Source organism: Macaca thibetana, chromosome 5, assembly GCF_024542745.1.
Source record: "Macaca thibetana thibetana isolate TM-01 chromosome 5, ASM2454274v1, whole genome shotgun sequence".
NCBI lineage: Eukaryota > Metazoa > Chordata > Mammalia > Primates > Cercopithecidae > Macaca > Macaca thibetana.
In genome coordinates, this window is record NC_065582.1 from 25,733,377 (window position 1) to 25,760,429 (window position 27,053).

General features: G+C 33.5%; 1 protein-coding gene across 2 annotated transcripts in view; it reads left to right on the forward strand.

Moving 5' to 3' along the window:
- MARCHF1 (membrane associated ring-CH-type finger 1) overlaps nt 1–27,053 on the forward strand; it is an 828,885-nt gene that overhangs the window by 254,158 nt on the left and 547,674 nt on the right. For both annotated transcript variants that reach the window (XM_050791815.1, XM_050791816.1), the window contains exon 2: nt 18,829–18,903. The gene's annotated coding sequence lies outside the window, so the exon portion shown is untranslated. The remainder of the gene's footprint in view (nt 1–18,828; nt 18,904–27,053) is intronic.

The window sequence follows — 27,053 nt, forward strand, 5'->3', positions numbered from 1 at the left end:
AAAGAACTCCCTTGGGTCTATTTTATAACATCATTAATCTCATTCACGAGGGCTCTGCCCTCAGGATATAATCACCTCCCAAATGTCTCATTCTCTAATACCATCACATTGGTAATTAGATTTCAATGTACAAATGTTGGAAGGACAAAAGCCTTCAGACTATAGCATTATTAACTATGATGTTGCTTAGAATTAAAGGATGAAGACTGGAACCTTAGTCATTTGACCCCAGGAATGACTGAGACTTGACCTTGTTCAAACTTACAACATTAACTCACGGAACATAGATGTATAATACAGTGGTCTTCAAACTTTTTGACACCAGGGACCGGTTTCGTGGAAGACAGTTTTTCCACAGAATGGGGTCAGGGATGGTTTCGGGATGAAACTGTTTCACTTCAGATCACCAGGTATTAGATTCTCATAAGGATTACACAACCTAGATCCCTTGCATATGCAGTTCACAGCAGGGTTTGTGCTCCTATGAGAATCTAATGCCCTGCTGATATGACAGGAGGCAGAACTCAGACAGTAATGCTGCCTTGTCTGCTGCTCACTTCCTGCTGTGCAGCTCAGTTCATAACAGGCCCACAGGTTGGTACTGGTTCACAGCCTAGGGGCTGGGGACTGCTGGGATAGTAGATCCAACACAAATGTGAGCTTATAATAAGATTACTATGTACTGAGTTGAACACTTTGTACCAGGTAGCTGGAATTGTATATATGTAAACAATAATCATTTCAGGAGTGATTTTGGATATCAGAAGTTGTGGCCTGGGATTCATAAGACCTCTTGATGTACATTTTGGGCTTCCTAGTTTACATTCTTTCTTAACTTAAACTTGGTCCTGAATGAAATATATTGTCTCATGTGCTTGATTCCCATTCCAAACTTCCAACGCAGAGTGGGAGGTGCAATGAGTTTTGGGTGAAATGTATATATATATATATATAATATATGTGTGTGTGTGTGTGTGTGTGTATATATATATATATATATTTTTTTTTTTTTTTTTTTTTTTTTTTGAGACAGAGTCTCACTCTGTCACCTAGGCTGGAGTGCAGTGGTACAATCTCGGCTCACTGTAAACTCCGCCTCCCAGGTTCACACCATTCTCCTGCCTCAACCTCCCGAGTAGCTGGGACTACAGGCGCCTGCCACCATGCCTGGCTATTTTTTTGTATTTTTAGTAGAGACGGGGTTTCACTGTGTTAGCCAGGATAGTGTCCCATCTCCTGACCTCGTGATCTGCCCGCCTCGGCCCCTCAAATGTATTTTATTATGTTGAGTATTTATTCACTGAGTCCTATTCATAATGTTTTTATTAAGAATGAATGTTAAATGGCAAAAATTTTCAGAACTTATGGAGATGATCATGAAAGTTTTCTCCATAAGTATATTTACCTAATAAATTTTGTAGTCAATTTCCTGATACTGAGGCATTCTCTCACTTTACTGGAATAAACTCCCACGTTTGTAATGATGTTTTCAGTTTTTTATCATTCAGTTGAATTCTATTTTAAAATTTACTTTTATTTCTAATTTTTGTAGGTGAGTACATAGCAGGTCTATATATTTATGGGGCACATGTAATACAGGCATGCAATATGAAATAAGCACATCATGGAGAATGGTGTGTCCATCCCCTCAAGCATTTGTCCTTTGAGTTACAAACAATCCAATTACATTCTTTAAGTTATTTTAAAATATATAATTATGTTATTGACTATAGTCACCCTATTGTGCTATCAAATAGTAGGTCTTATTCATTCTTTGTATATATTCTTTTTTTTTTTTGTACACACTAATCATCCCCACTTATCCTTCACCCTACACTATCCTTCCTAGCCTCTAGTAACCATCCTTCTACTGTCTGTGTCCATGAGTTCAATTGTTTTGATTTTCAGATCCCACAAACAAGTGAGAACATGCAATGTTTGCCTTTTTATGCCTGGCTTATTTCACTTAACATAATGATCTCCAGTTCCAACCATGTTGTTGTAAATGACTGGATCTCATTTTTATGGCAGAATAGTACTCCATTGTGTATATGTAACACATTTTCTTTATCCGTTTGTCTGTTGATGGACACTTACGTTGCTTCGGAATCTTAACTACTATAAACACTGCTGCAGCAAACATAGGAGTGCAGATATCTCTTCCACATACTGATTTTCTTTCTTTTGGGTATATACAGAGCAGTGGGATTGCTGGATCCTGTAGCAGCTCAATTTTTAGTTTTTTGAGGAATATCCAAAGTGTTCTCCAGAGTGGTGTACTAATATACATTCCCACCAACAGTGTGCCAGGGTTCCCTTTACTCCACATCCTCACCAGCATTTGTTATTGACTGTCTTTGGATATAAGCCATTTTAAGTGGGGTGAAATTATATTTCATTGTAATTTTGATTTGCACTTCTCTTATGATCAGTGATGTTGAGCACTTTTTCATATGCCTGTCATTTGTATGTCTTCTTTTGAGACATATCTAGTCCAATCTTTGGCCAGTTTTGATCAGATTATTACAAATGTTTTCCTATAGAGTTGATTGAGTTCCTTTTATATTCTGGTTATTAATCCTTTGTCAGATGCATAGTTTGCAAATATTTCCTCCCATTCTATGGATTGTCTCTTCACTTTGTTGATTGTTTCCTTTGCAATATGGAAGCTTTTTAACTTGATGTGACCCCATTTGTCTATTTTTGCTTTGGTTGCCTATGCTAGTGAGGTATTGCTCAAGAAATCTTTGCCCAGATCAATGTCCTTGAGATTTTCCCCAATAGAAAACTATGATTTGATTTTTTGTGTATGGTGAAAGCTAAGGGTCTAGTTTTGTTCTTCTGCATATGAATATCCGGTTTTTCTAGCACCACTTATTAAAAAGATTGTCTTTTCCTCAGTGTATGTTCTTGACATCTTTGTCAAAAACGAGTTCACGGTGGTGTGTAAATTTGTTTCTGCATGCCTTACTCTGTTCCATTGGTCTGTATGTCTGTTTTTATGCTAGCACCATGTTGTTTGGTTACTATAGCTTTGCAGTACAATTTCAAATCAGGTAATGTGATTAAACCAGTTTTGTTCTTTTTGCTTAGGATAGCTTTGGGTATTCTGTGTCTTTTGTGGTTGCATATAAATTTTAGGATTTTTAAATTTTATTTCTGTGAATAATGACAGTGGTAGAGATTGCATTGAATCTGTAGATTGCTTTGGGTAGTACGGGCATTTTAACAATATTTATTTTTCTAATCCATACACATGGAATATTTTTCCATCTTTTGGGGTCCTCTTCAACTTCTTTCCTCAGTGTTTTACAGGTTTCATTATAGAGGTCTTCTACTTATTTGGTTAATTCCTAGGTAATTAATTTTATGTGTGACTGTTGTAAATTGGATTACTTTTTAAAATTTCATTTTCACAGTATTCACTGTTGGCATTTAGAAAGGCTATTGGTTTTTCTATGTTGATTTTGTATCCTGCAACTTTACTGAATTTGCTTACGAGTTCTGATAGTTTTCTTGTGGAGTCTTTAGGTTTTCCCAAATATAAGATCATATCATCTGAAAACAGGGATAATTTGACTTCTTCCTTTCCAGTTTGGATGCCCTTTATTTCTTTCTTGAAATTCTTGAATTTCTTGAATTGCTTTCTTGTCTGATTCCTCTCGCTAGGACTTCCAGTACTATGATGAATAACAGTGGTGACAGCTGGCATCTTTGCCATGTGCCAGATGTTAGAGGAAAGGCTTTCAGCTTTTCCCTGTTCAGTACCATACTTGATGTAGGTCTGTTGAAGAGGCTATGTTGTCTCTGGTATATGCCCTGGGGTTCATCGTCTCGCGCCAGGAAAATTTAGGACACAAACATACGCAAGAAGTTTAGGAGCAGAGATTAAATAGGCAGAAGTGAAGAGAAAGAGAAAGGGCTCTCTCTGTAGAGAAGGAGGGGTCTCCGAGTAGAAAAGACTGGCGGGTGGATGTGACAGGTTTTGTAGTCAGGTTTGAGGAAGCAGTGTCTGATTTATATAGGGCTCATAGATTGGTTCTATCGGTTATGATGTTTACATAGCGTGCGGGAAGGCTGCCCGCCCCGCCCTAATCTTATTATGCAAATGAACTTTCCAGTTGATCGGCACTACCTTGTCTGCTCTTTACTATACATGTGGCTGACAGAAGGAAAGATGGAGATGCCGTCTTGAACATTATTGGACCAAATGCCAGTATCTATGTCTGCAGCTTGAATTTACAGGCCACTCTTCGTTAGAAAGGAAAATAAGTTGGGCTGCTTTTCATTAAAAGGAAAATCTTACTGAGGACTTCCATAACCTCACTATATGTCTAAGTGATTTTTTCTTAACTCTTGTATCACTGTCATAAATAACCTTTTTTTATGCTGAGGCATATTCCTTTTATCCCCAGTTTTTTTTTAGCATTCTTATTATGAAGAGATGTTGAATTTTATTAAATGCTTTTTCAGCGTCGATTGAAATAATCATATGGCTTTTGTCCTTCATTCTGTTGGCATGATATATCACATTGATTGATTTGTGTATGTTGAAACATACTTGCATCCCTGGGATAAATCCCACTTGGTCATGATGAATATCTTCCTAACATATTGGTGATTTCAGTTTGCTAGTATTTTGTTAATGATTTTTGCATCAATATTCATCAGAGATATTGACCTGTAGTTTCTTTTTGTTTTTTTTTTTTGTTTTTTTAATGCGTCTTTGTCTAGTTTTGGTATCAGGATAATACTGATGTCATAGAATGAATTTGGAAGTAATCTCTCCTCTAGTTTTTGAATAGCTGTAGTGGGGTTGATATTAGTTCTTTGAATTTTTGATGGAATTCAACAGTGAGGAGAACAGATCCTGCGATTTTCTTTCTAGGAGACTTTTTACTAGAGTTTTGATCTTGTTACTTGTTACTGGCATGATATGGTTTAGCTGTGTCTCCACCTGAATCTCATCTTTAATTGTGGTTCCCCAAATCCTCACATGTCCTGGGAGGGACCTATTGGGAGGTAATTGAATCATAAGGGCTGATTCCCCCACTCTCATGATAGAGAGTGAGTTCTTATGAGATCTAATGGTTTTGTAAGGGGTTTTTCCCCCTTTGCTCAGCACATCTCTCTCCTGCTGCCTTGTGAAGAAGGACGTGTTTTCTTCCCCTTCCACCATGGTTGTAAGTTTCCTGAGTCCTCTTTAGCCATGCAGAACTATCAGTCAATTAAACCTCTCTCCTTTATAAATTACCCAGTCTTGGGCAGTTCTTTAACGCAGCGTGAGAATGGAGAGTACAGGTCTGTTCAGGTTTTGGATTTTTTCCTGGTTCAATCTTGGTAGGTTGTATGCATCTAGGAATTTGTCCATTTCTTCTAGAGTTTCCAATTTTTGGCAGATAACTGCTTATAGTAGACACAAATGATCCTTTGAGCTTCTGCAGTATCACTTGTAATATCTCCTTTTTATTTCTAATTTTATTTCTATCTTGTCTCTTTTTTCTTCATCTGGCTAAAGGTTTGTAAATTTTTTTTTAGCTCTTCATAAAAGCAACTTTTTGTTTCCTTGATATTTTTTATTTCTTTTATTTCAAACTTATTTATTTCTGTTCTGATCTTCATTATTTCTTTTCTTGTACTAATTTTGGGTTTGATTTGCTCTTGTTTTCTAGTTATTCAAGATGCATCATTAGATTATTTAAAGTTTTTTACTCTTTTTTGATCTAAGCACTTATAGCTATCAACTTCCCTCTTAGTACTGCTTTTGCTGTATCCCGTAGGTTTTTGTATGTTGTGTTTTCATTATCGCTTGTTTTAAGAAAATTTTTTGTTTCCTTCTTAATATCTTTGCTGACCCACTGGTCATTCAGGAGCACATTGTTTACTTTCCATGTATTTGCATCGTTTTCTAAATTCTTCTTGTTGTTAATTTCTAGTTTTATTTGACTGTGGTAAAAGAGGATGCTTGATATTATTTCCATTTTTTTTTTTTTTTTGGTATGTTTTAAGACTTGTTTTGTGACTTAATGTGTAGTCAGTCCTTAAGAATGATCCATGTGCTGAGGAAAAGAATGTGTATTCTGCAGTTCTTGGATGAAATGTTCTGTAAATATCTATTAGATCCATTTAGTCTATAGTGCAGATTAAATCTGAGGTTTCTCTGTTGGTTTTCTATCTGGAAGATCTGTTCAATGCTGAAAGTGGATTGTTGAATTGCCAGCTATTAATGTTTTGGGCCCTATCTCTCTCTTTAGCTCTAATAATATTTCCTTTATATATCTGGGTACTCCAGTGTTGAGTGCGTATATATTGAAAATTGTTGTATTCCCTTGCTGACTTGACCACTTTGTCATTACATAGTGACCTTTTTTGTCTCTTCTTATGGTTTTGTCATGAAGTCTGTTCTGTCTAAGTGTAGCGACTCCTGCTCTCTTTTGGTTTCCATTGGCATAGAATATCTTTATCTCTTTATTTTCAGCTATGTGTGAGTTAAATTCTATTTGATAATATTTTATTTATGATTTTTCATAAATAAATACATATCCGGTTGATTTGTAGTTTTTTTATTAGTGCAGTTTAATCAAATTTAGTTATCTGTTATATATTCACTTCATAAAAATAACGTATAAGTGATCTTTTATGTGTTATCAGGGAAAATTTAAATATTATTGACATTATTAGGTCTATGAATAATTGATTGATTTCATTTGTGTAAAAATCTGAGTCTTATTCTTTTGTATGTGGTATTTATTTGATAACTTTTTATATTTTCTTTTTGAAAATTGACCCATTTTAAGCTTTTTTCTCTGCTAGGGACAGCTTTTGTAAATTGTATTTTTCTATAAAATTACCTACTTCAGTCTAAGTTTCAAATTTATTTGTATAAACTTGTTCAAAAAGTCTTAGGATTTTAAAAACATTATTAGTTTCAAAGATTCAAAGGTTATTCCACTTTCGTTAATTCTCAGTGGTGTCATTTTGATTTATTTTATTTATTAGTTTGGCTCATGTTTTTATTAATTGTCACTAAACATAATTATTACTTTAAAAAGTTTTTAACCTCAATTTTTGTGTTATCTTTACTTTTTATTTCTTTTGCTTTATTTTGGTTTACTATATCTCCTAAATTTTGATTTAATATTTGACTCATTTATTTTGATTTTTTTCGTTTATATTGACCTTTGTATTTAAATATATGTATTTCTGTTGATTATTGCTTATACTATAATCCTATAGATTCTAACAGTCTAAATTTTCATTATCATTATTTTTGAGACATTTTAATTTTGATTTTAATTATCCCTTCAAATCTAGAATTGTACAAAAGAAATTTTTAAAATTTGGGGAAGAAGGAAACTTTAAAAAGCTTTCTATTAAGTTTTAGTTTTATTGCATTGTGACTGGCGAATACTGTGTGTCATTCATACTTTAGAATATTTACTAAGGGTTTTTCAGGATCTAATGTGTAATCAGTTCTTATTTATTTGAAGAAGATGTAACTTCTATTTTTGGTATGCAAAAAACCTTAATGATGTTATTTAGGTTATCTTTATCCTTATATATTTTAATACATTTTTCCCACTTGTGTCTTGGTGGGAGAGTCCTGTATTATATTTTTTCAGTCAATTTACTCTCATATCTACTTGAGTTTGTAATTTTTATCGGTAGTTGTGGTGTTATATTATTTGGATACTTGTAACTCTTTTATCTTTATTGTGACTTTTTCTTTTAGCTTTGTAAGTGGTTGTTTGTTACCTGTTTTACTGTTTTTGGACCTGAATTTTACTTTCTTATTTCACAATTGAAAGCTACTATATTTGTTTGGCATTTAATTTGATTTGCATTTATTGTAATACCTTCATACATATTCATATTTTGCTTTTCTTAATATTGTTTAGCTATGTCTCTTGTGTTCAGAGTAGAATTGAATTTTATTTTTTGAAAAAAGATATATTAAACTCGACATTTATTTGATGGATATGATATATTTGGTCTGAGCTTTGTCTTATAAGCGTAAATGAATGTATTATATTACATATTACTGTTTTCTATATTAGAGTTTCTCCTTGCTCTATTTTGTATTTCTTTTGATAAAATTTGATAAAATTTACCGAATTTTGCAGTTTATTTATATGTTTATATACATAATATCTTTATAAATATATATTTATATCTTTTCCACTTTCTTTTAACTTTGTATGTTTCTATCAGGAAATCTGTGATCAGTTTTAATTTTTTGTTAATCATTTCTTTTTGCTGTATGCCCATAAGATTTTTTATAATCCTCAAAATCTAATGATTTTAATAGAATATTAAGTTCTGTCTTGGGGTTTACTGTTTTCCCAAGTACAAGTTGATGTTTTCCATATAAAAAGAATTTGTTTTTAGTTTCTGGAATATTTGACTGAAATATTTATTTAAAATATTATGTCTTTTCTGTTGTTTGTTTTTTTGTTAGTGACTTTTTGAGTTACTTCGATTATATTCATTTTGGGTTGTTTGTTCCTTTTTATCTTTTTGCTTAAACTTTCTTTTTCTGTACTTACAATTATGAGCACTAATTGATGTTATCCATTTTCTATCATTAATAAAAATCACTTCACTGATTTTACTTATATGTTTTTAAATTTACCTCTGAATAGACTTATAACTATCAATGCTGATTTTTTTATTTGTTTTTTTGAGATGGAGTCTTGCTCTGTCACCCGGGCTGGAGGGCAGTGTGGATCTCATCTCACTGCAACCTCTACCTCCCAGGTTGAAGTGATTCTCCTGCCTCAGCCTCCTGAGTAGCTGAGATTACAGGTGCCCACCACCATGTTTACCTAATTTTTGTATTTTTAGTAGAGATGCAGTTTCTCCACATTGGCCGGGCTAGTCTTGAACTCCTGGCCTCCAGTGATCCGCCTGCCTTGGCCTCCCAAGGTGCTGGGGTTACAGATGTGAGCCACTGCGCCTGGCTTCAGTGTTGACTTTAAACGTTTATTTACATTTTCATTCATATGTTATTGAATGTTTTATAATAATTATCTCACAATTATGCTATGGAATATGGATGGTTTTATTTTATATTCTTATTGATCTTTGTTCATTGGAAAGAGATTCAGGTTTAAGTCACTGAAATTTTGTTATGGAAATCAGAAATCTGTAACTCAATTATTTATGACAGCCTCAATGCTTACATGTTCTAGATTGAATTTTCTACATTAAAGGTTGATACATTTGATAGTCTTTTTACAGACAGCTGTTTCTCGTAACTTCAGTATTGAGAAGGTATATTATATTTGGCAAGTGATACTGAAGACATTTGAGTACATTCTGAGAAACACTTTTGAAGTATTTGGTAAATTACTACTATAAATATTTTACAGAACTTCAGTAAGTGTCATGCTAGATTTTTAAAAAATCACTTAATGTTTTTAGTTCCTGATTGGCGGATTTCTCATTAATACATATTTTTATAAACTTTAGTAAATATCAATTGGGTGTTTTACATAGCTTCATTTATAGTCACCAAATTGAATGCATCATACTGAAACTTGCTATGCATACTGTGTCTATGGACAGAAGTTTCGGCATCACCTAGAAACTTACTAGAAATGCAGAATTTACAGCCCAATTCAGATCTAATGAGGCCAAATTCACCTTTTAAAATGTTCCTAGATAACTTGTGTTTCCATTAAAAAGGGATAAGCCTTGACCTAAAATAAGACGAAAATTATCTTTTATTATTACAAAAATTTATATGAAAGCAGAAATTATTCTATTGTTTATTTACTTATTTATTTTATTTATTTATTTTTTCAAGATTGCGTCTCACTCTATCACCCAGGCTGGAATGCAGTGGTGCGAGCTTGGCTCACTGCAACCTCTGCCATCCAGCTTCAAGCGATTCTCCTGTCTCAGCCTCCCAAGTAGCTGGGATTACAGGCATGTGCCACCATGCCTGGCTGATTTGTGTATTTTTAGTAGAGATGAGGTTTCACCTTGTTGGCCAGGCTGTTTTCGAACCCCTGACCTCAAGTGATCCACCTGCCTTGGCCTCCCAAAGTGCTGGCATTACAGGCATGAGCCAGCATGCCCGGCCTATTCTATTATTTAAAAGAGACATTGATTTGGCATATTTATATGGATTTTAACTTTGTATAAAAGATAGTAACAACGGAATTCATAGTCAATTACGTCTTCTTAGTTTTGGCATTTTCTACTTGGGATAAGTTAGCATCAATGTCAAGAGATCTAGCCCGTTCTTGCTTTTATTTTGCCTAATAAATTTAAAGGGTATGCATACATACACACACATTTGGTTCTCATGTATATTTTTCTCTACAACAGTGTTGTCTGATAGCACTTTCTGGAAATGCTTTCTCTGTATGGTATTCAGGATGATAGCTACTAGCCACAAGTGACTGAGTACTTGTAATTATTAAGAAGTTGAGTATTTAAACTTTGATTTAATTTTAACTACTTAAATTTAAATTTACATGTGACTAGTGGCTACTGTAAGAGACAACAAAACTCTTGTAACAGAGACTAGAGACTATGGCCTGCTTTTATATGGCCCTTGAGCTAACAATGATTTTTCTGTTTTTAAAGGATTGTAAACACACACACACACAAGCACACACTTGTGCACATAAACACATGCAAATGAAAAAGAATATTCAGTGCAATGGTTTTTTGCCCTCTATCAAAAAGTTTGCAGACTCCTGTGCTAAAATGTTAATTTTGTTTAGTACAGCATGCATAGTTAGGAAATAAATTTAAAAGCAGATATTTTGGAAAGTATGCTATTTTCTAGCATTCTAGAATTTATACATTTATTATGATGATGGGTTACTATTAAGAAATTTGGGAGTTATACCTGATGTAAATGATGAGTTGATGGGTGCAGCACACCAACATGGCACAAGTATACATATGTAACAAACCTGCACGTTATGCACATGTACCCTACAACTTAAAGTACAATAATAATAAATAAATTAAAAAAAAAAAAAAAAGAAATTTGTAAACGTTTTACATGACAGTTTTGAGATTTTGGAGATACGAAGGCCTTAATTTAACTTTCCCATTAACTATTGATAATGCTTTATTTCATGTTTATGGTTGATAAATTATCAATATCATCTAAAGTTTGATGAAATAAAGATACGTTATTTAGATTTTAAACCTTACAAAAAAAGATCAGTGATAGCCAAAGAAAGTTTTTCTCTATTCTAAAGTATTCGTAATTAGAGATGGGAGAGCAAATTTTCAAATGTGGAATTCCTTAGAATTGTCTTTTATGTACCTTCTACTGAAATCTTTTGCTTTCTGTGTATATCTGTGGGAACTATGGCATCTTCCAAATCTTTGAATTATTTTATTCCTAGATTTTGAATTTTAAGAATCCATAAAAATTGTATCTTATTGTTTCATCTCCTGGAAAATTTTCTCAGAAATATTTATTTTAAGGTATTGAAAATTTTGAGTTATCAAATTCACAATATTTATAATTTGTTATACCAAACTTACTCCATGAACTGTATCCAAAATAATTTGAATAACATTTAGCATTTCTTTTATTGAAAATGACTTGACTCATTTCTGCAATGTCTCTTCAGTTTTGTATATAGTTTCTTAAATGTTGTGTCATATTACTTGATGCCAATGTTTGTAGTCTGAATAAATATTCTTTCACAATATTATCAAGTTTTACTGTGGTCTCTGCCAAATGCAGAAAATTTCCATTATCACTCTCATAAACTTTCTTGGATGATCTTCTGAACACATTTGCCTTGCCAAAATCAAAATTATGTATATTATATATTCAACAACAACATGCCATATCTTCATTTAGTCTCTATTCTTCAACAAAAGTAGTTACTGATTTTTCCAAATTAGATTTTCATTGTAAATATCTAACACTGTGATTGCTGTCCCGTTTATTTTATTCACGTTTCCTCATTGCTCATGACTGATTATTGTCCATTCTTAAGTAACGGTTGATGTTTTTTATCCCTGAAGAAATTGAAAAGAAATATAAGACCCTTTGCATGTAGTAACCAGAACATATGAGTTTTTTTATCTGAAAAATATCAGAATAAAATAACTACCCTCAAACTTCCTTCCTGCTCTGTCTTTCGTAAATTTAAACTTTCTTATGTAAGTTTCAAAATCTTCAGCAAGAGTGGCTCATTGCTGAATATTTAAAAATATGTCCACCTTCTGAGATTGTAAGGGAATGCATTTCATTTGATGATTCTTCAGAATTTGTTTTTGTCTCCTAGATTTTCTTGAAGGTCAGAAGGTCAGTAGTCGTTGACATGGCAGTGGGAGATAATTTCATCTGCTGTTCCATCAGTGACGATTTGTACTATATTCTGCTAAAGTTAATAGCTCTGAAGTCTTTTCCTCTGCCTTTTTTTTTTTTTTTTTTTTTTTTGGTAATTCACTCTGAATTCTCCAAAATTTTTGCAATGTTCCAAACGTTTTATTGTGTGTGTGTAGTTTACCATTATTTTTTGTCTCAATACTATTTATCATAATAAAATAAGCTGTTTCAATAATTATCTTCTGACAGTTTAATTGTAAATCTTATTGCACTTATAGTACTTAGGAAAAATAGCAAAATATAACATAATAACACATAATACTTTTATACTGGGAAGAAGCAAATTTTAGCACAGCATTTAATTTTATACTGATTAAATTTCTGCACTAAATATTAACAATTCCTGTCATTTAAAGAATGGATCATTATATAAAAATCGTTAAGCCTTCATTAATACTTAGTTTTGAATTATTAATGGGTAATTGCTAATTGCATTTATGTAATTTGTATCATACTGGAAACATCTTTTTTTTTTTGCATTTTACAATAAAATTTATTTATTTATTATTTATTTATTTATTTATTATTATTATACTTTAAGTTCTAGGGTACATGTGCATAACGTGCAGGTTTGTTACATATGTATACTTGTGCCATGTTGCTGTGCTGCACCCATCAATTCGTCAGCACCCATCAACTCATCATTTACATCAGGTATAACTCCCAATGCAATCCCTCCCCCCTCCCCCCTCCCCCCTCCCCATGATAGGCCCTGGTGTGTGATGTTCCCCTTCCCCGAGTCCAAGTGATCTCATTGTTCAGTTCCTACCTATGAGTGAGAACATGCGGTGTTTGGTTTTCTGTTCTTGTGATAGTTTGCTGAGAATGATGGTTTCCAGCTGCATCCATGTCCCTACAAAGGACACAAACTCATCCTTTTTTATGGCTGCATAGTATTCCATGGTGTATATGTGCCACATTTTCTTAATCCAGTCTGTCACTGATGGACATTTGGGTTGATTCCAAGTCTTTGCTATTGTGAATAGTGCCGCAATAAACATACGTGTGCATATGTCTTTATAGCAGCTTGATTTATAATCCTTTGGGTATATACCCAGTAATGGGATGGCTGGGTCATATGGTACAACTAGTTCTAGATCCTTGAGGAATCGCCATACTGTTTCCCATAATGGTTGAACTAGTTTACAATCCTACCAACAGTGTAAAAGTGTTCCTATTTCTCCACATCCTCTCCAGCACCTGTTGTTTCCTGACTTTTTAATGATGGCCATTCTAACTGGTGTGAGATGGTATCTCATTGTGGTTTTGATTTGCATTTCTCTGATGGCCAGTGATGATGAGCATTTTTTCATGTGTCTGTTGGCTGTATAAATGTCTTCTTTTGAGAAATGTCTGTTCATATCCTTTGCCCACTTTTTGATGGGTTGTTTGTTTTTTTCTTGTAAATTTGTTTGAGTTCTTTGTAGGTTCTGGATATTAGCCCTTTGTCAGATGAGTAGATTGCAAAAATTTTCTCCCATTCTGTAGGTTGCCTGTTCACTCTGATGGTAGTTTCTTTTGCTGTGCAGAAGCTCTTTAGTTTAATGAGATCCCATTTGTCAATTTTGGCTTTTGCTGCCGTTGCTTTTGGTGTTTTAGACATGAAGTCTTTGCCCATGCCTATGTCCTGAATGGTACTACCTAGGTTTTCCTCTAGGGTTTTTATGGTATTAGGTCTAACATTTAAGTCTCTAATCCATCTTGAATTAATTTTCGTATAAGGAGTAAGGAAAGGATCCAGTTTCAGCTTTCTACTTATGGCTAGCCAGTTTTCCCAGCACCATTTATTAAATAGGGAATCCTTTCCCCATTTCTTGTTTCTGTCAGTTTGTCAAAGATCAGATGGCTGTAGATGTGTGGTATTATTTCTGAGGACTCTGTTCTGTTCCATTGGTCTATATCTCTGTTTTGGTACCAGTACCATGCTGTTTTGGTTACTGTAGCCTTGTAGTATAGTTTGAAGTCAGGTAGCGTGATGCCTCCAGCTTTGTTCTTTTGACTTAGGATTGTCTTGGAGATGCAGGCTCTTTTTTGGTTCCATATGAACTTTAAAGCAGTTTTTTCCAATTCTGTGAAGAAACTCATTGGTAGCTTGATGGGGATGGCATTGAATCTATAAATAACCTTGGGCAGTATGGCCATTTTCACGATATTGATTCTTCCTATCCATGAGCATGGTATGTTCTTCCATTTGTTTGTGTCCTCTTTGATTTCACTGAGCAGTGGTTTGTAGTTCTCCTTGAAGAGGTCCTTTACATCCCTTGTAAGTTGGATTCCTAGGTATTTTATTCTCTTTGAAGCAATTGTGAATGGAAGTTCATTCCTGATTTGGCTCTCTGTTTGTCTGTTACTGGTGTGTAAGAATGCTTGTGATTTTTGCACATTAATTTTGTATCCTGAGACTTTGCTGAAGTTGCTTAACAGCTTAAGGAGATTTTGGGCTGAGACAATGAGGTTTTCTAAATATACAATCATGTCATCTGCAAAGAGGGACAATTTGACTTCTTCTTTTCCTAACTGAATACCCTTGATTTCTTTCTCTTGCCTGATTGCCCTAGCCAGAACTTCCAACACTATGTTGAATAGGAGTGGTGAGAGAGGGCATCCCTGTCTTGTGCCAGTTTTCAAAGGGAATTTTTCCAGTTTTTGCCCATTCAGTATGATATTGGCTGTGGGTTTGTCATAAATAGCTCTTATTATTTTGAGGTACGTTCCATCAATACCAAATTTATTGAGCTTTTTTGGCATGAAGGGCTGTTGAATTTTGTCAAAAGCCTTTTCTGCATCTATTGAGATAATCATGTGGTTTTTGTCTTTGGTTCTGTTTATATGCTGGATTATGTTTATTGATTTGCGAATGTTGAACCAGCCTTGCATCCCAGGGATGAAGCCCACTTGATCATGGTGGATAAGCTTTTTGATGTGTTGCTGAATCCGGTTTGCCAGTATTTTATTGAGGATTTTTGCATCGATGTTCATCAGGGATATTGTTCTAAAATTCTCTTTTTTTGTTGTGTCTCTGCCAGGCTTTGGTATCAGGATGATGTTGGCCTCATAAAATGAGTTAGGGAGGATTCCCTCTTTTTCTATTGATTGGAATAGTTTCAGAAGGAATGGTACCAGCTCCTCCTTGTACCTCTGGTAGAATTCAGCTGTGAATCCATCTGGTCCTGGACTTTTTTTGGTTGGTAGGCTATTAATTATTGCCTCAATTTCAGAGCCTGCTATTGGTCTATTCAGGGATTCAACTTCTTCCTGGTTTAGTCTTGGAAGAGTGTAAGTGTCCAGGAAATTATCCATTTCTTCTAGATTTTCTAGTTTATTTGCGTAGAGGTGTTTATAGTATTCTCTGATGGTAGTTTGTATTTCTGTGGGGTCGGTGGTGATATCCCCTTTATCATTTTTTATTGCGTCTATTTGATTCTTCTCTCTTTTCTTCTTTATTAGTCTTGCTAGTGGTCTGTCAATTTTGTTGATCTTTTCAAAAAACCAACTCCTGGATTCATTGATTTTTTGGAGGGTTTTTTGTGTCTCTATCTCCTTCAGTTCTGCTCTGCTCTTAGTTATTTCTTGCCTTCTGCTAGCTTTTGAATGTGTTTGCTCTTGCTTCTCTAGTTCTTTTAATTGTGATGTTAGAGTGTCAATTTTAGATCTTCCCAGCTTTCTCTTGTAGGCATTTAGTGCTATAAATTTCCCTCTACACACTGCTTTAAATTGGAAGCATCTTTTACTTAAACAGGGAACTCAGAAAAACCTTAATGTTACAATAAACAATAAGAAAATAATGTGAATTGCAATAAAAATATATTAAATATAACCAGTGCATTAAGTTCAATGAGAGATGTTTTTATTTTTATGAATATATATACATATATGTGTACATACATATAACAACAGATTGGTTGATTGGTTAATCATTTGATTTATTGATATGGATAGATAAATTGACTGCCATGTAGATAAACATATTTTTTGAACCTCAGTCTACTTGTTCAGAAGCCAAGGTTATCATGTATGTTATTAAATCAACACTGGTTTTCGATTCACAAATATTTAGTTTACCAACTTTTCCCTCCTTTATAAGCCCCAGTGCAATAATGTATAATGACCCTATTATAATGGAATGCTTTATCCCCTCTACTGGAAAGTTTGTTTTAATAAATATACAAGTCTCCTACTTTGGGTTAAACAGTTATGGTTTTTATATAAAAATTAAAATGATGTTTAAAATGAGTGGGCCACCCTGAGAAGTGTTATGCTCGATTTGAATAACCAAAGCAGTCCAGTATTTCACTTTTTACTTACATTCTTGTTCTTTCCAAAAGAATATGCAATGAGTCTAGGGAGATTGTGTTGAAAGATAAATCTCATGTCTAATGGTTATGCACCATCTGTTGCTTAAATTTTGATATCCCCCCTACCCCTCCCTGAATAATTTATTTCTGGGATAGATGTACCTATACAATTATTTATTAGAGTTTTCTCATGATTCACCTAAGTCATTCATACAAAGAGATTTGTGGCACCTATCTCACCAAATGCCCAAATATGTAAGAATGCCAGTGCTGACCACAGTTTAGAGGTCCCTCCTTTCCCCATATACATAAGTATGCATCTTTCTTTCCTCTTTCTCTTTATCTCTCCTTCCCTCTCTCTTTTCCTTTCTTTCTCTCTTTCTTTATTGTCTTTCATGCCATATTACACAAAAGGATGTAAATGTTAGAAAGGTACCTATGTAGAGAGAAAGCATCAAGTTATTAAGCTTTCAAAAGGCCATGTGGGAAACCTAAAATCATGAAGCAGTAGAATACATAATCCTAATCTCTTTCATCCAACCAATGACAACATAATGTTTGGGATTTGTTGTTCCTGTTTGTTTTCATTATGCTAATGCACCCAATGATATTTCATAATACTTTGTATTTGGAACTTGGATTTTAATATATAAATTTCATTAAACTATATAATATGTAAAAATAAAATCCATTGCAATAGAGAATGTTCCAAGTTATTCAGCTTAAATAAGCAAAACTGCAGGTAGCCACAGTTAAAGCTGGAATACAGTGGCCTCACTATCCTGAGCCAATGAAATATATCATTCTTTACTTTGTCAAATTTATTTGCAATTGTTTAATGGGTATTTGATTGGTAATATCTTATTTTCAGAATTTGAAAATACATAATTTGTTCAAAAATTATAATACATAATTTATTAAAAAACAGTGGAAATGGAAATAATAACAATGACCCATTTAAAAAATTGAGTTGATAATCATCTAAAAATTAATGGAAATTTTTAAGGTTCTATGCAATGTATTCTTTTCTTGTAGAAATATTTTGTTGTTTTTGTTGTTTCTCTGACTGATCTGATTTTTAATGTGTTATATACAGTTTGAATTTAGTTTTCTTACCTTATGTGGTTACAGTGTGTTCCCAGTGTCAGCAGTTGACTTTTGTATATCAACTTATTAATTCTATAAACAAGCTCATTTTAAATAACTATTATACAATTTGTACTTTAATGCTATGTACATTGACTTCATAAACAGATACAACTCTGATATGAAAATGTCATATTTTCTCTGCAACTACAATGCTACTGTATACATTCTTTGAAAAAATGATCAATAATATCCCCTATTACTTTAGTTTGTTAAGATACCTTCTTGTGATCATCCTACATACAAAAAAAAGAATATAGAGAGATTATAAGATATAGATGCCAGCTCATTATACACACAATTGTATCCTTAGCCCTTTCAACTAAACAAAGGCAATTTAGTATTGTAGCCACGTATGTCTTCTATTGGAGTGGATCCTAAAACAAGAGATAAAATAGTTGGCGTTGTTTTATACAGAGGGATAATAGAGGTAGTGAAGTACATGACTTGCGGATATTTCCCCCGATGTACTGCTTAGATTTCATAAGGATCCAAAAGTGAAACTGTTGCTGATCCTTCAATCACCGCATCCTTTTATTCATCCTCATTATGTTCAAAACATTGAGGCAAATTCAGACTGTATTTTATCAAACAACTGGATCAAGTTGAAACCAGATATTCTAGTTTGACTTTTAAAATTTTGCCTCTGTCTTTGGAGAGGTTCCTGAGTGTCTTACATTGTTTGGCATCACATAAATGGCACAAACAACCCTTCTTATCTTATGCCAGAAGAGATTATTTTGAAATTCTCTATTAGAAAATAAAACTTCAGTTTATTTCTTATTATGAAGTATGTAGATATTTTGTAACCATATAGAAATCTATATAAATTCTTTCACATGATCTGAATATTGGCAGAAATGAAATTAAGAACAGTATTATATTATATTTTAAAGACTACTTATATAGGCCCCAAATTTCTACAACATTTGTGTGATCTTTCCATTAAAAAACCATAGTTTCCTTATGGTTATTTTTAAGCTTGGCCTTAACATTAATTTTTGTTTTCAGGAAATGTACCCCAAAAGAACTCTGAGAGAATATACTCAACTGTCCTGCTGTGATTAAACAAGACTGCTGTATTTTGTAAGTTCATCTATTTTTATCTTTATTCTTTAAATAAAGAACACTTTCTGCTGCAGAAAATCCCTTTTCTCATTTGGAATTAGAGTCTAATTTTGTTTTAATGGAAGGCTTAATTGATTTTTTTTTTCAAACTTTGTTTTATCTTAGTTTTATTCAGTTTCAATGAATAATGAAAAGACATTTCTTTTTTAGATTAATTCTGTTTCCTTGTATCTATTGGATAATATTTTAATGGCTTGTGATACGAATCTTATCATTTGGTAAAAGGGCAGTGCTATCAGTAATGCTGACTTGACCTTGGCAAATATATTGGTAATTTTAGTACCTCCATTTCAGTGAACAAATACATTTGGTTTTACCAGGCTTTATGAAAGTAGCTAAATACTGCCCATCTTTAGGATACAGAGTAATTTTATCTTGTTACTAATACTTAGATTATACATTCAAGGATTATCATATTCATCATGATGAGATATGCACTATATGATTTCGATGTATTAAGTTATAACTTTTTTTTGCACTATATGATTTAGATGGATTAGAATATAACACTTATTTATTTCGCATGACCCAGAGCAACCAAAGGCTATTATGTAGAAAATCATGAATGACATTAAATTGAATGTTTCCTAAACGTTCAAATTTATAATCCTTTTCAGTATCTCAAAGTTGAAATTTTGCTATTTCAGTTTCTGAAACACAATATAAAGCAAATAGATTTTCCCCTCTTTTACAAACTGCCTTCTGATATTGAGATAAAATAGTCCCTTTGCCCATAAGTAGTTTTCTATGACAGACACAGTAGGTTAAGAGACCTGTATTACAGGTTATTTATTTAGACACTTGCAGCTTTTTTTTTTTTTTTTTTTTTGGCTTTTCCTTCAAGCAGATTTTTTTCACACCAGAAAAAATCATGGCTGTATCCCCTTATAGTAAATGAATGGAGGGATCGACTAGATGGAAAAAAGGGTCTAAGTTTCTGAATTCAGTGGCATAATAGTCATTACAAGTGCCCTTCATCAGGGAATTTTTATTATCCCAGTATTTTGAACAACTTAAGTGCTGTGTATGGTAACATAAAGAACATACTTAAGAGTTAGAACAGATTTTAGAAACTTTTCCAGTAATTCCAAGGGCATAAATTAGTTCAAAAATATCTTGAAATTGGTGAAGAATCACATAAAAAGGGAAAACTTTGGAAAGACAAATTTTAACATATATTGTGAAGCAAAAATAAAGATTATGTAGGAGATTTACAAAAAATAATTATCTTGGCTGAGCACAGTGGCTCACGCCTGTAATCCCAGCACTTTGGGAGGCCAAGGCGGGTGGATCACGAGGTCAGGAGATCGAGACCATCCTGGCTAACACGGTGAAACCCCAGCTCTACTAAAAATACAAAAAATTAGCTGGGCATAGTGGCGGGCACCTGTAGTCCCAGCTACTCAGGAGGCTGAGGCAGGAGAATGGCGTGAACCCGGGAGGCGGAGCTTGCAGTGAGCCGAGATTGCGCCACGGCACTCCAATCTGGGCCACAGAGCGAGACTCCATTTCAAATAAAATAAAATAAAATAAAAATAATAATAATAATAATAATAATTATCTTAAACTTAAATGGTGCCCCGGTGGTTTCATTTTGTTTCAAATTCTACCATTTACATTATTATTTTTCCCCAAGGAAATAATCGAGTTTTTCCCCTAAAAAGAAACCTCATTTAATAAAAATAATCAATTCTCAATTTTTAAAATAAGTAATCATTTAGCTACCTATGTATGTATCTCTTCAATTCCAATAGGTTTTTTTAAATTTTCAAATAACATTAAAACTTTCAACAATTTTACATTAATAGGAAACTTCTGTTGAATGTGTCCATATATCAGCTCCTAAGTGTGAACAATGGCAAAGAGATTTGGTGTTGCATATGACCTGTGCAGTTCTATCAGGGGTGAATTTACATTTTCTTTTTCTTTTTTTTTTTTTTTTTTTTGCTTTTACTTTAGGTTCAGGGGTATGTGTGAAGGTTTGTTATGTAGGGAAACTCTTGTCACAGGGATTTGTTGTATAGATCATCATTAGGATTTCACAACAAGTCTTCTGTTTCTTCTTTACTGCATTCACTCTCTACAGGTCTGAGAAACCCAAGTTGGGTATCATGGAGGTGTTATTAGAGCTTAGATCAGTAAAATCCAGGAACGATTTTTAAAAGTCAAGAAGAAGTGTTTTCTTGCTTTGGTCATGCTCTTCCTGATTACTCTGAATGCTTGTGGTTGTGTCAGTTAATGAAGAATCTGGAATATGTGGGAAAGGTGCAAGGATAAATACAAATTATGGTGAAGAATTCTCAGTAATAACGTCTCTGATAAAAAATTTAAGGAAATAGAATACTTGCATTTGAAAAGGAAAACATAGTGAGATAATTATTATTCTTCATGTACTGTATATGAAGAGGTCTTATAGAAAAGGTGGCCAATTCTTTATTTTGTAATTATTTTTTAAAATGTATAGTAAACCTGGACTGTTATTAGTGTAGATTTTCAAGCTGTGAGAGTTTTTAAGCACAGGAATAACTGAAGATAGCACTTTGAAAATCCCTTCTTTTGAGAAACTTTTAAAGTAAAATAGATCTTATCTTGGACTGTCTGGGGGACGAAAGTGCTCATTAATCCAGCATGAAATCTTTTACACCTAGGATTATATGATCAGAAATTAGTTACTGTTTTACATTCTGTAAATAGGTCATTTTTATCCCTTCAATCAACAGTGGCTTTGCTTTTCTGGAACCATACAGAGGAGAGAGTAACTGGTTTAACAAAGCATCTCACCCTCCACAATGGTCCCAGTCGAATAATTGTCCAGTTTTCAATGGAGAATTAGTACAGTTCTCTCTAAAGGTTTAAGAGATGATCAAAATAGACCCCCTGCTTTTGGAATGGGAATTGCTCTGGGAGCTCAACTAATTTCCTCTGGCTAGAATAGATTTAAACACATGTTTTAACAAACACGTTTTAAAAATCACAGCTATCTTATGCAGCCCATTATTTCCATTCTCTTAAGAGAGGATTATACTTCATAAGGTAATACCTATAAAAAGAGACTATTTTTCTTGTATTTTAAATAAGCAATTTTAGCTTAGAAATAATTCTACTTTCTGGTGATAATGCTAGTTATTTTATAGACTTTGTTTTTTCAGAAACTTTGTAGAGATAAAATTAACATTATATTTTTCCAAGTTTTTTTTTTAATTTAAGAAATTCAATCAAATGAATATTTCTGCCAAAAACTGTGAGGAATAGAAGTGCAAAATATGACCACTGCTTCTAAATTGTTGTAATCTCATTGTGGAGAAAATTCATTTATATAAAAATTAAATGTGGGATTGCAGTTAGTTATAAGTGCAGACTATGTTATAAGTCTTGCTCTTTCACAACACCTTAAACTGATCCTTTGCATGTCATGTGTTTATTCAAAGGAATGTAGAAAAAAAAAATCAATGAATGAATGAAATGCTGCAGTCATTCAGAGAATAATGCGATTAAATTTTGAACATAACATACAGATAAAACTTAGTAAAAAATTGTTATTACAAATAGAATAAAATAAAAACAGCAGGCTTGACTTAGGAATTTACTTAGTATTGGGGGAATCTGCCCCCAATATTTCAACGTAGGTTCTTTCTATTTTCCCTAAGTGTCAGCCAGCTGAGAAATAGAAGGAGTACAAAGAGAGGAATTTTACAACTGGGCCTCTGGGGGTGACATCACATATCAGTAGTACTGTGATGCTCACCTGAGCTGCAAAACCAGCAGGTTTTTATTAAAGACTTGAAAAGGGGATGGGGTGTACGAACAGGGAGTAGGTCACAAAGATCACATGCTTCAAAGGGCAAAAAAGAAGAAAAAAGATCACATGCTTCTGAGGCCAATAAAGGTCACAAGGCAAACGGCAAAGCAAAGATCACAAGGCAAAGGGCAAAATCAAAAACTCCTGATAAGTGTCTGTGTTCAGCTGTGCACATATTGTCTTGATAAACATCTTAAACCACAGAAAACAGGATTCGAGAGCAGAGAAACGGTCTGACCTCAAATTCACCAGGGTGGGATTTTTTTTCCCACCCTAATAAGCCTGAGGGTACTGCAGGAGACAGGGGCATATTTCAGTTCTTATCTCAACCTCATAAGACAGACACTCCCAGAGCGGCTGTTTATATACCTCCCACCAAGGAATGCATTCCTTCCCCAGGGTATTAATTATTAATATTCCTTGCTGGGAAAAGAATTCAGCGATATCTTCCTTACTTCCACATCCGTTTATAGGCTTTCTGCAAGAATAAAAATATGGCTCTATTCTGCCCGACTCCACAGGCAGTCTGACCTCATGGTTGTCTTCCCTTGTTCCCTGAAAATCGCTGTTATTCTGTTCTTTTTCAATGTGCACTGATTTCATATTGTTCAAATAAACGTTTCACAATCAATTTGTACAATAGTGGTCCTGAGGTGACGTACACTCTCAGCTTACGTAGATAACAGGATTAAGAGATTAAAGTAAAGACAGGCATAAGAAATTATAAAAGTATTAATTTTGGGAACTGATAAATGTCCATATTAAAATGTAATCTTCACAATTTATGTTCAGAATTGCAGTAAAGACAGGCATGAGAAATTATAAAAGTATTAATTTTGGGAACTGATAAATGTCCATGAAATCTTCACAATTTATGTTTCTCTGCTGTGGCTCCTGCTGGTCCCTTTGTTCAGGGTCCCTGACTTCCACAACAACTTTGTATATAATGTTACATATCTGCTTTAAAGGTATTTAAATCCTCATCAGAGAGAATTTTATTAATAGTGGGGAGCAATGCTAAGGAGATAAGGTTGCTTTAAGCCACAAAAAGTCTTAATTCCATGTTAGGCAGCCTACACTTTGTTCAGTGGTAGGGATAGTAACAAGAGAGTTCGATGAAATGGTATTCTATCACTTTCCGATAAATTGATGTAAGAAAAAATGGTAAGAGAAATCAAAGATTATGTCAAACTTCAGACTCTGAATAACTGGAAAAATATGTAGTGAACTGATGCATGGAAATATAAAAATTAAGAAAGAGGATGGAGGAGGTGGAGGGGGTAGTTTGTGTGAATGAATCATGGAGTGATATTTTCCAATTTTTGAAATATCCTGAACTTATTTTCCATGGCTTCCCATTTTACAACTTTTAATCTCAAACCTATTCTCTTTTTTTGTATTATTGACATTTTGGTAGTAAAACAAATGGTTCATTTGTATTCTGTTTCTTTTTATACTGTTACTGCACTTCTAGATTATCTAAAAGTGAATTTTTAGGTGAATAAACAGGAGTCTTGGAATGTTGAGAGAAATAGGAATTAATATCTCAGGCCAGGCATGGTGGCTCATGCCTATAAACAGAGCACTTTGAGGGACAGAGATGGGTGGATTATTTGAGCCCAGGAATTCGATATCAGCCTGGGCAACGTGGTGAAACCCTTTTTCTACTAAAGATACAAAAATTAGCAGAGCATGATGGTACTTGCCTGTAGTTTCAGCTGCTTGGGATGCAGAGTGGGGAGGACTGCTTGAGCCCAAGATGCAGAGTTTGCAGTGAGACAAGATTAAACTACTGCACTATAATCTGAACAACAGAGTGAGACTCTGTCTTAAAAGTTAATAAGAAAAGAAATTAATATCCCATAACCTATTTTAGACCTATTTTACCATTATGTCTTTTCAATATATCATTATATATGTTTAATGTTGTTAAATATTCAATTTTAAAATTGTGGTGATTGATAACAAAAATGTATACTGTGAGTCAAAAACCACTGATATGTGACAAATGGCACTAACTTGGGAAGTACAAAATTAGATAATTGTTCTATCAAAATAAAGCAAACATGTTGGAGAGAGCTATAGCATTTCAGCACATAGCTTTGTATTTGTTATACTCTCCTTGTCTAAAAGAAAGGATAGCAGTTCATCAAGAGAAATACTTTTTTCCCTTAGGTTTTATGAAGATGCTGATGCATTTAAACAACATGATAGCCTGTATTCTCAATACAACTTTGTAAACTATAGGAATGGTCCTCTGCATATGGTTGTTTCTTGTATCAGCCTTTGATAGACACCTTGAACAAAATTTAAATGCAATTACTCTGGGAACCAAAGTGATTATGACAGCATTCTGATTATCTGAAAACACAGGGAAAAAGTCTGAAGAGTCTTAAGGAGTAAATGGTTGGCAGCTTATTCCTTAGACAATTATCTTGAATATCAACTGCCTCCAGCAGGCTTAAAACAGGAGTTTTAGGGCAGACAACTCATAAATGAGGTTTTAATGAGAATGTGAAAGGCAGGCATTTTTCATTCATGACTGAAAAAGCACCTCTATGCGTTAGATATCAACCATGTTGAAAACAAAGCCATTTCATTGTGAAAGTTGAAGGCTATGCCTTTGTTCATTTAGGCAACACGTATTCTTATTTAGCCTGGATTGCTGGTAATTCTACTTATCACCAGAAGTTGAGGTACCTGTGTGCAGGATTAAATTTGTTTTTGTCAGGCAGGAGCTCTAAATGTTTAAATGAATGCTAAAAGGCTATCTAAAAGTTGGATATGTCTATGAGAAGATTTGGACAGGTCTTGGAGATATACCGCATACCATCAGAAGTAAAACCTTGAGTTGACTCTCTTAATTAGTTTGATACTTCATTGTAATTAATCTGCCAGGTGAACATGGTTACTAAATAGATTTATGCAAAATGTGCACATTTCTCTTGCTACTGTTTTAACCTATGTTCTACACTAGGTAGTTATGAAAGTTTCATTATTTGGAATAAAGCTCTTAACCCCTCTAAAGAGGAAATGTTTGTTATATAACATGAGTTTGAATGAATAAGTGTAAAAATTAGAAGTCTTTAAAAGGAAAATTCAGTTTCTTTTCAGTTAGAGACATTCATGTATGGAATAGAGATCAATACAGAGACCATTAGTTACCAAAATGACAGAATGTTATTTATTCCTTCTCATGAACTGTGGCAGTTTTCTTTCCTGATTAGAAGAGATACACTTATTTCTTCTTTCTTGTTCATAATTATTATCACTTGCAACTTTCGCATCTGTAATAGAAAATATAACAAAATTAAAAGTATTAGGTTCTCAATTTTCACAGCTTTTGAAAGCATTTATACATGTATTTTTGATATTATGACCTCAGAGAACAATATTAACAAAATTTTCTTTTTAATAATATATTTTAAAAGGGTTTTATAAGGGTGACAAACTCTCATTTGTTTTTCCAGCATAATTAACAACTGTGACTTTCTATTTCATTTGTTTTAACATTTGCACTAGTGAATTCACCTTTTGTCATGCTTTGAATTTGATATTGAAAAGAAGTTTTATGCTTCATTGCTTTCTAATATGCCTCAGGTAATCAGTCCTGTTACAGTAGCTTATATAATACTTATCTGAGGCAACAAAGGAGACTTTTCTAGGAAATAGAGTTTATCTCAAACTGATTTTTATTTCAGTGAGGTCATTATGAATATAATGGAAGATGTTTTGACAAAGAAATCTGTACAATTATAGAAAATGAAAAAGTATATAGATAGACAGACATAGTATTTTTCCACATAACCTAAAATCTCTCAAACATTGAAAGTGCTAACATTCTAACCTGCTCTTATTAAATAAGTGAAAATAACTCTCACAACTTTACATGGTAGCATGATTGCACATAAATATCAATCTGCTGAAATATCCTGACTTTTCCAGATTGTATCCCATTTTTGACATTCTCTGGGTCTCCTGTGGATTAAGCACCCCATACAAGTCAGACTGTTTATTTATGCAGCTGAGAAAACCGATTTCAATCATCCTGTTAAATTTTGCAGAGATTGTGAATCAAAACATTTTGGTGATAACATACACATGCATTTAACTGAGGTTCAATGATTTTCCACACAAATTCAACATTAACTGTATTTGAAATAATAAATCTGCAAAAGGTAATCTTTTCTGCTTTGCAATGGTGACAAAAATTATATGTTTTTCAGAGCCAACGGGGGAAAAATTGGAGCATTTACATGGCCCTTTTCTAAATTAGCATGAGCAGTTCCTCCGTATTTTTAATCTAAAG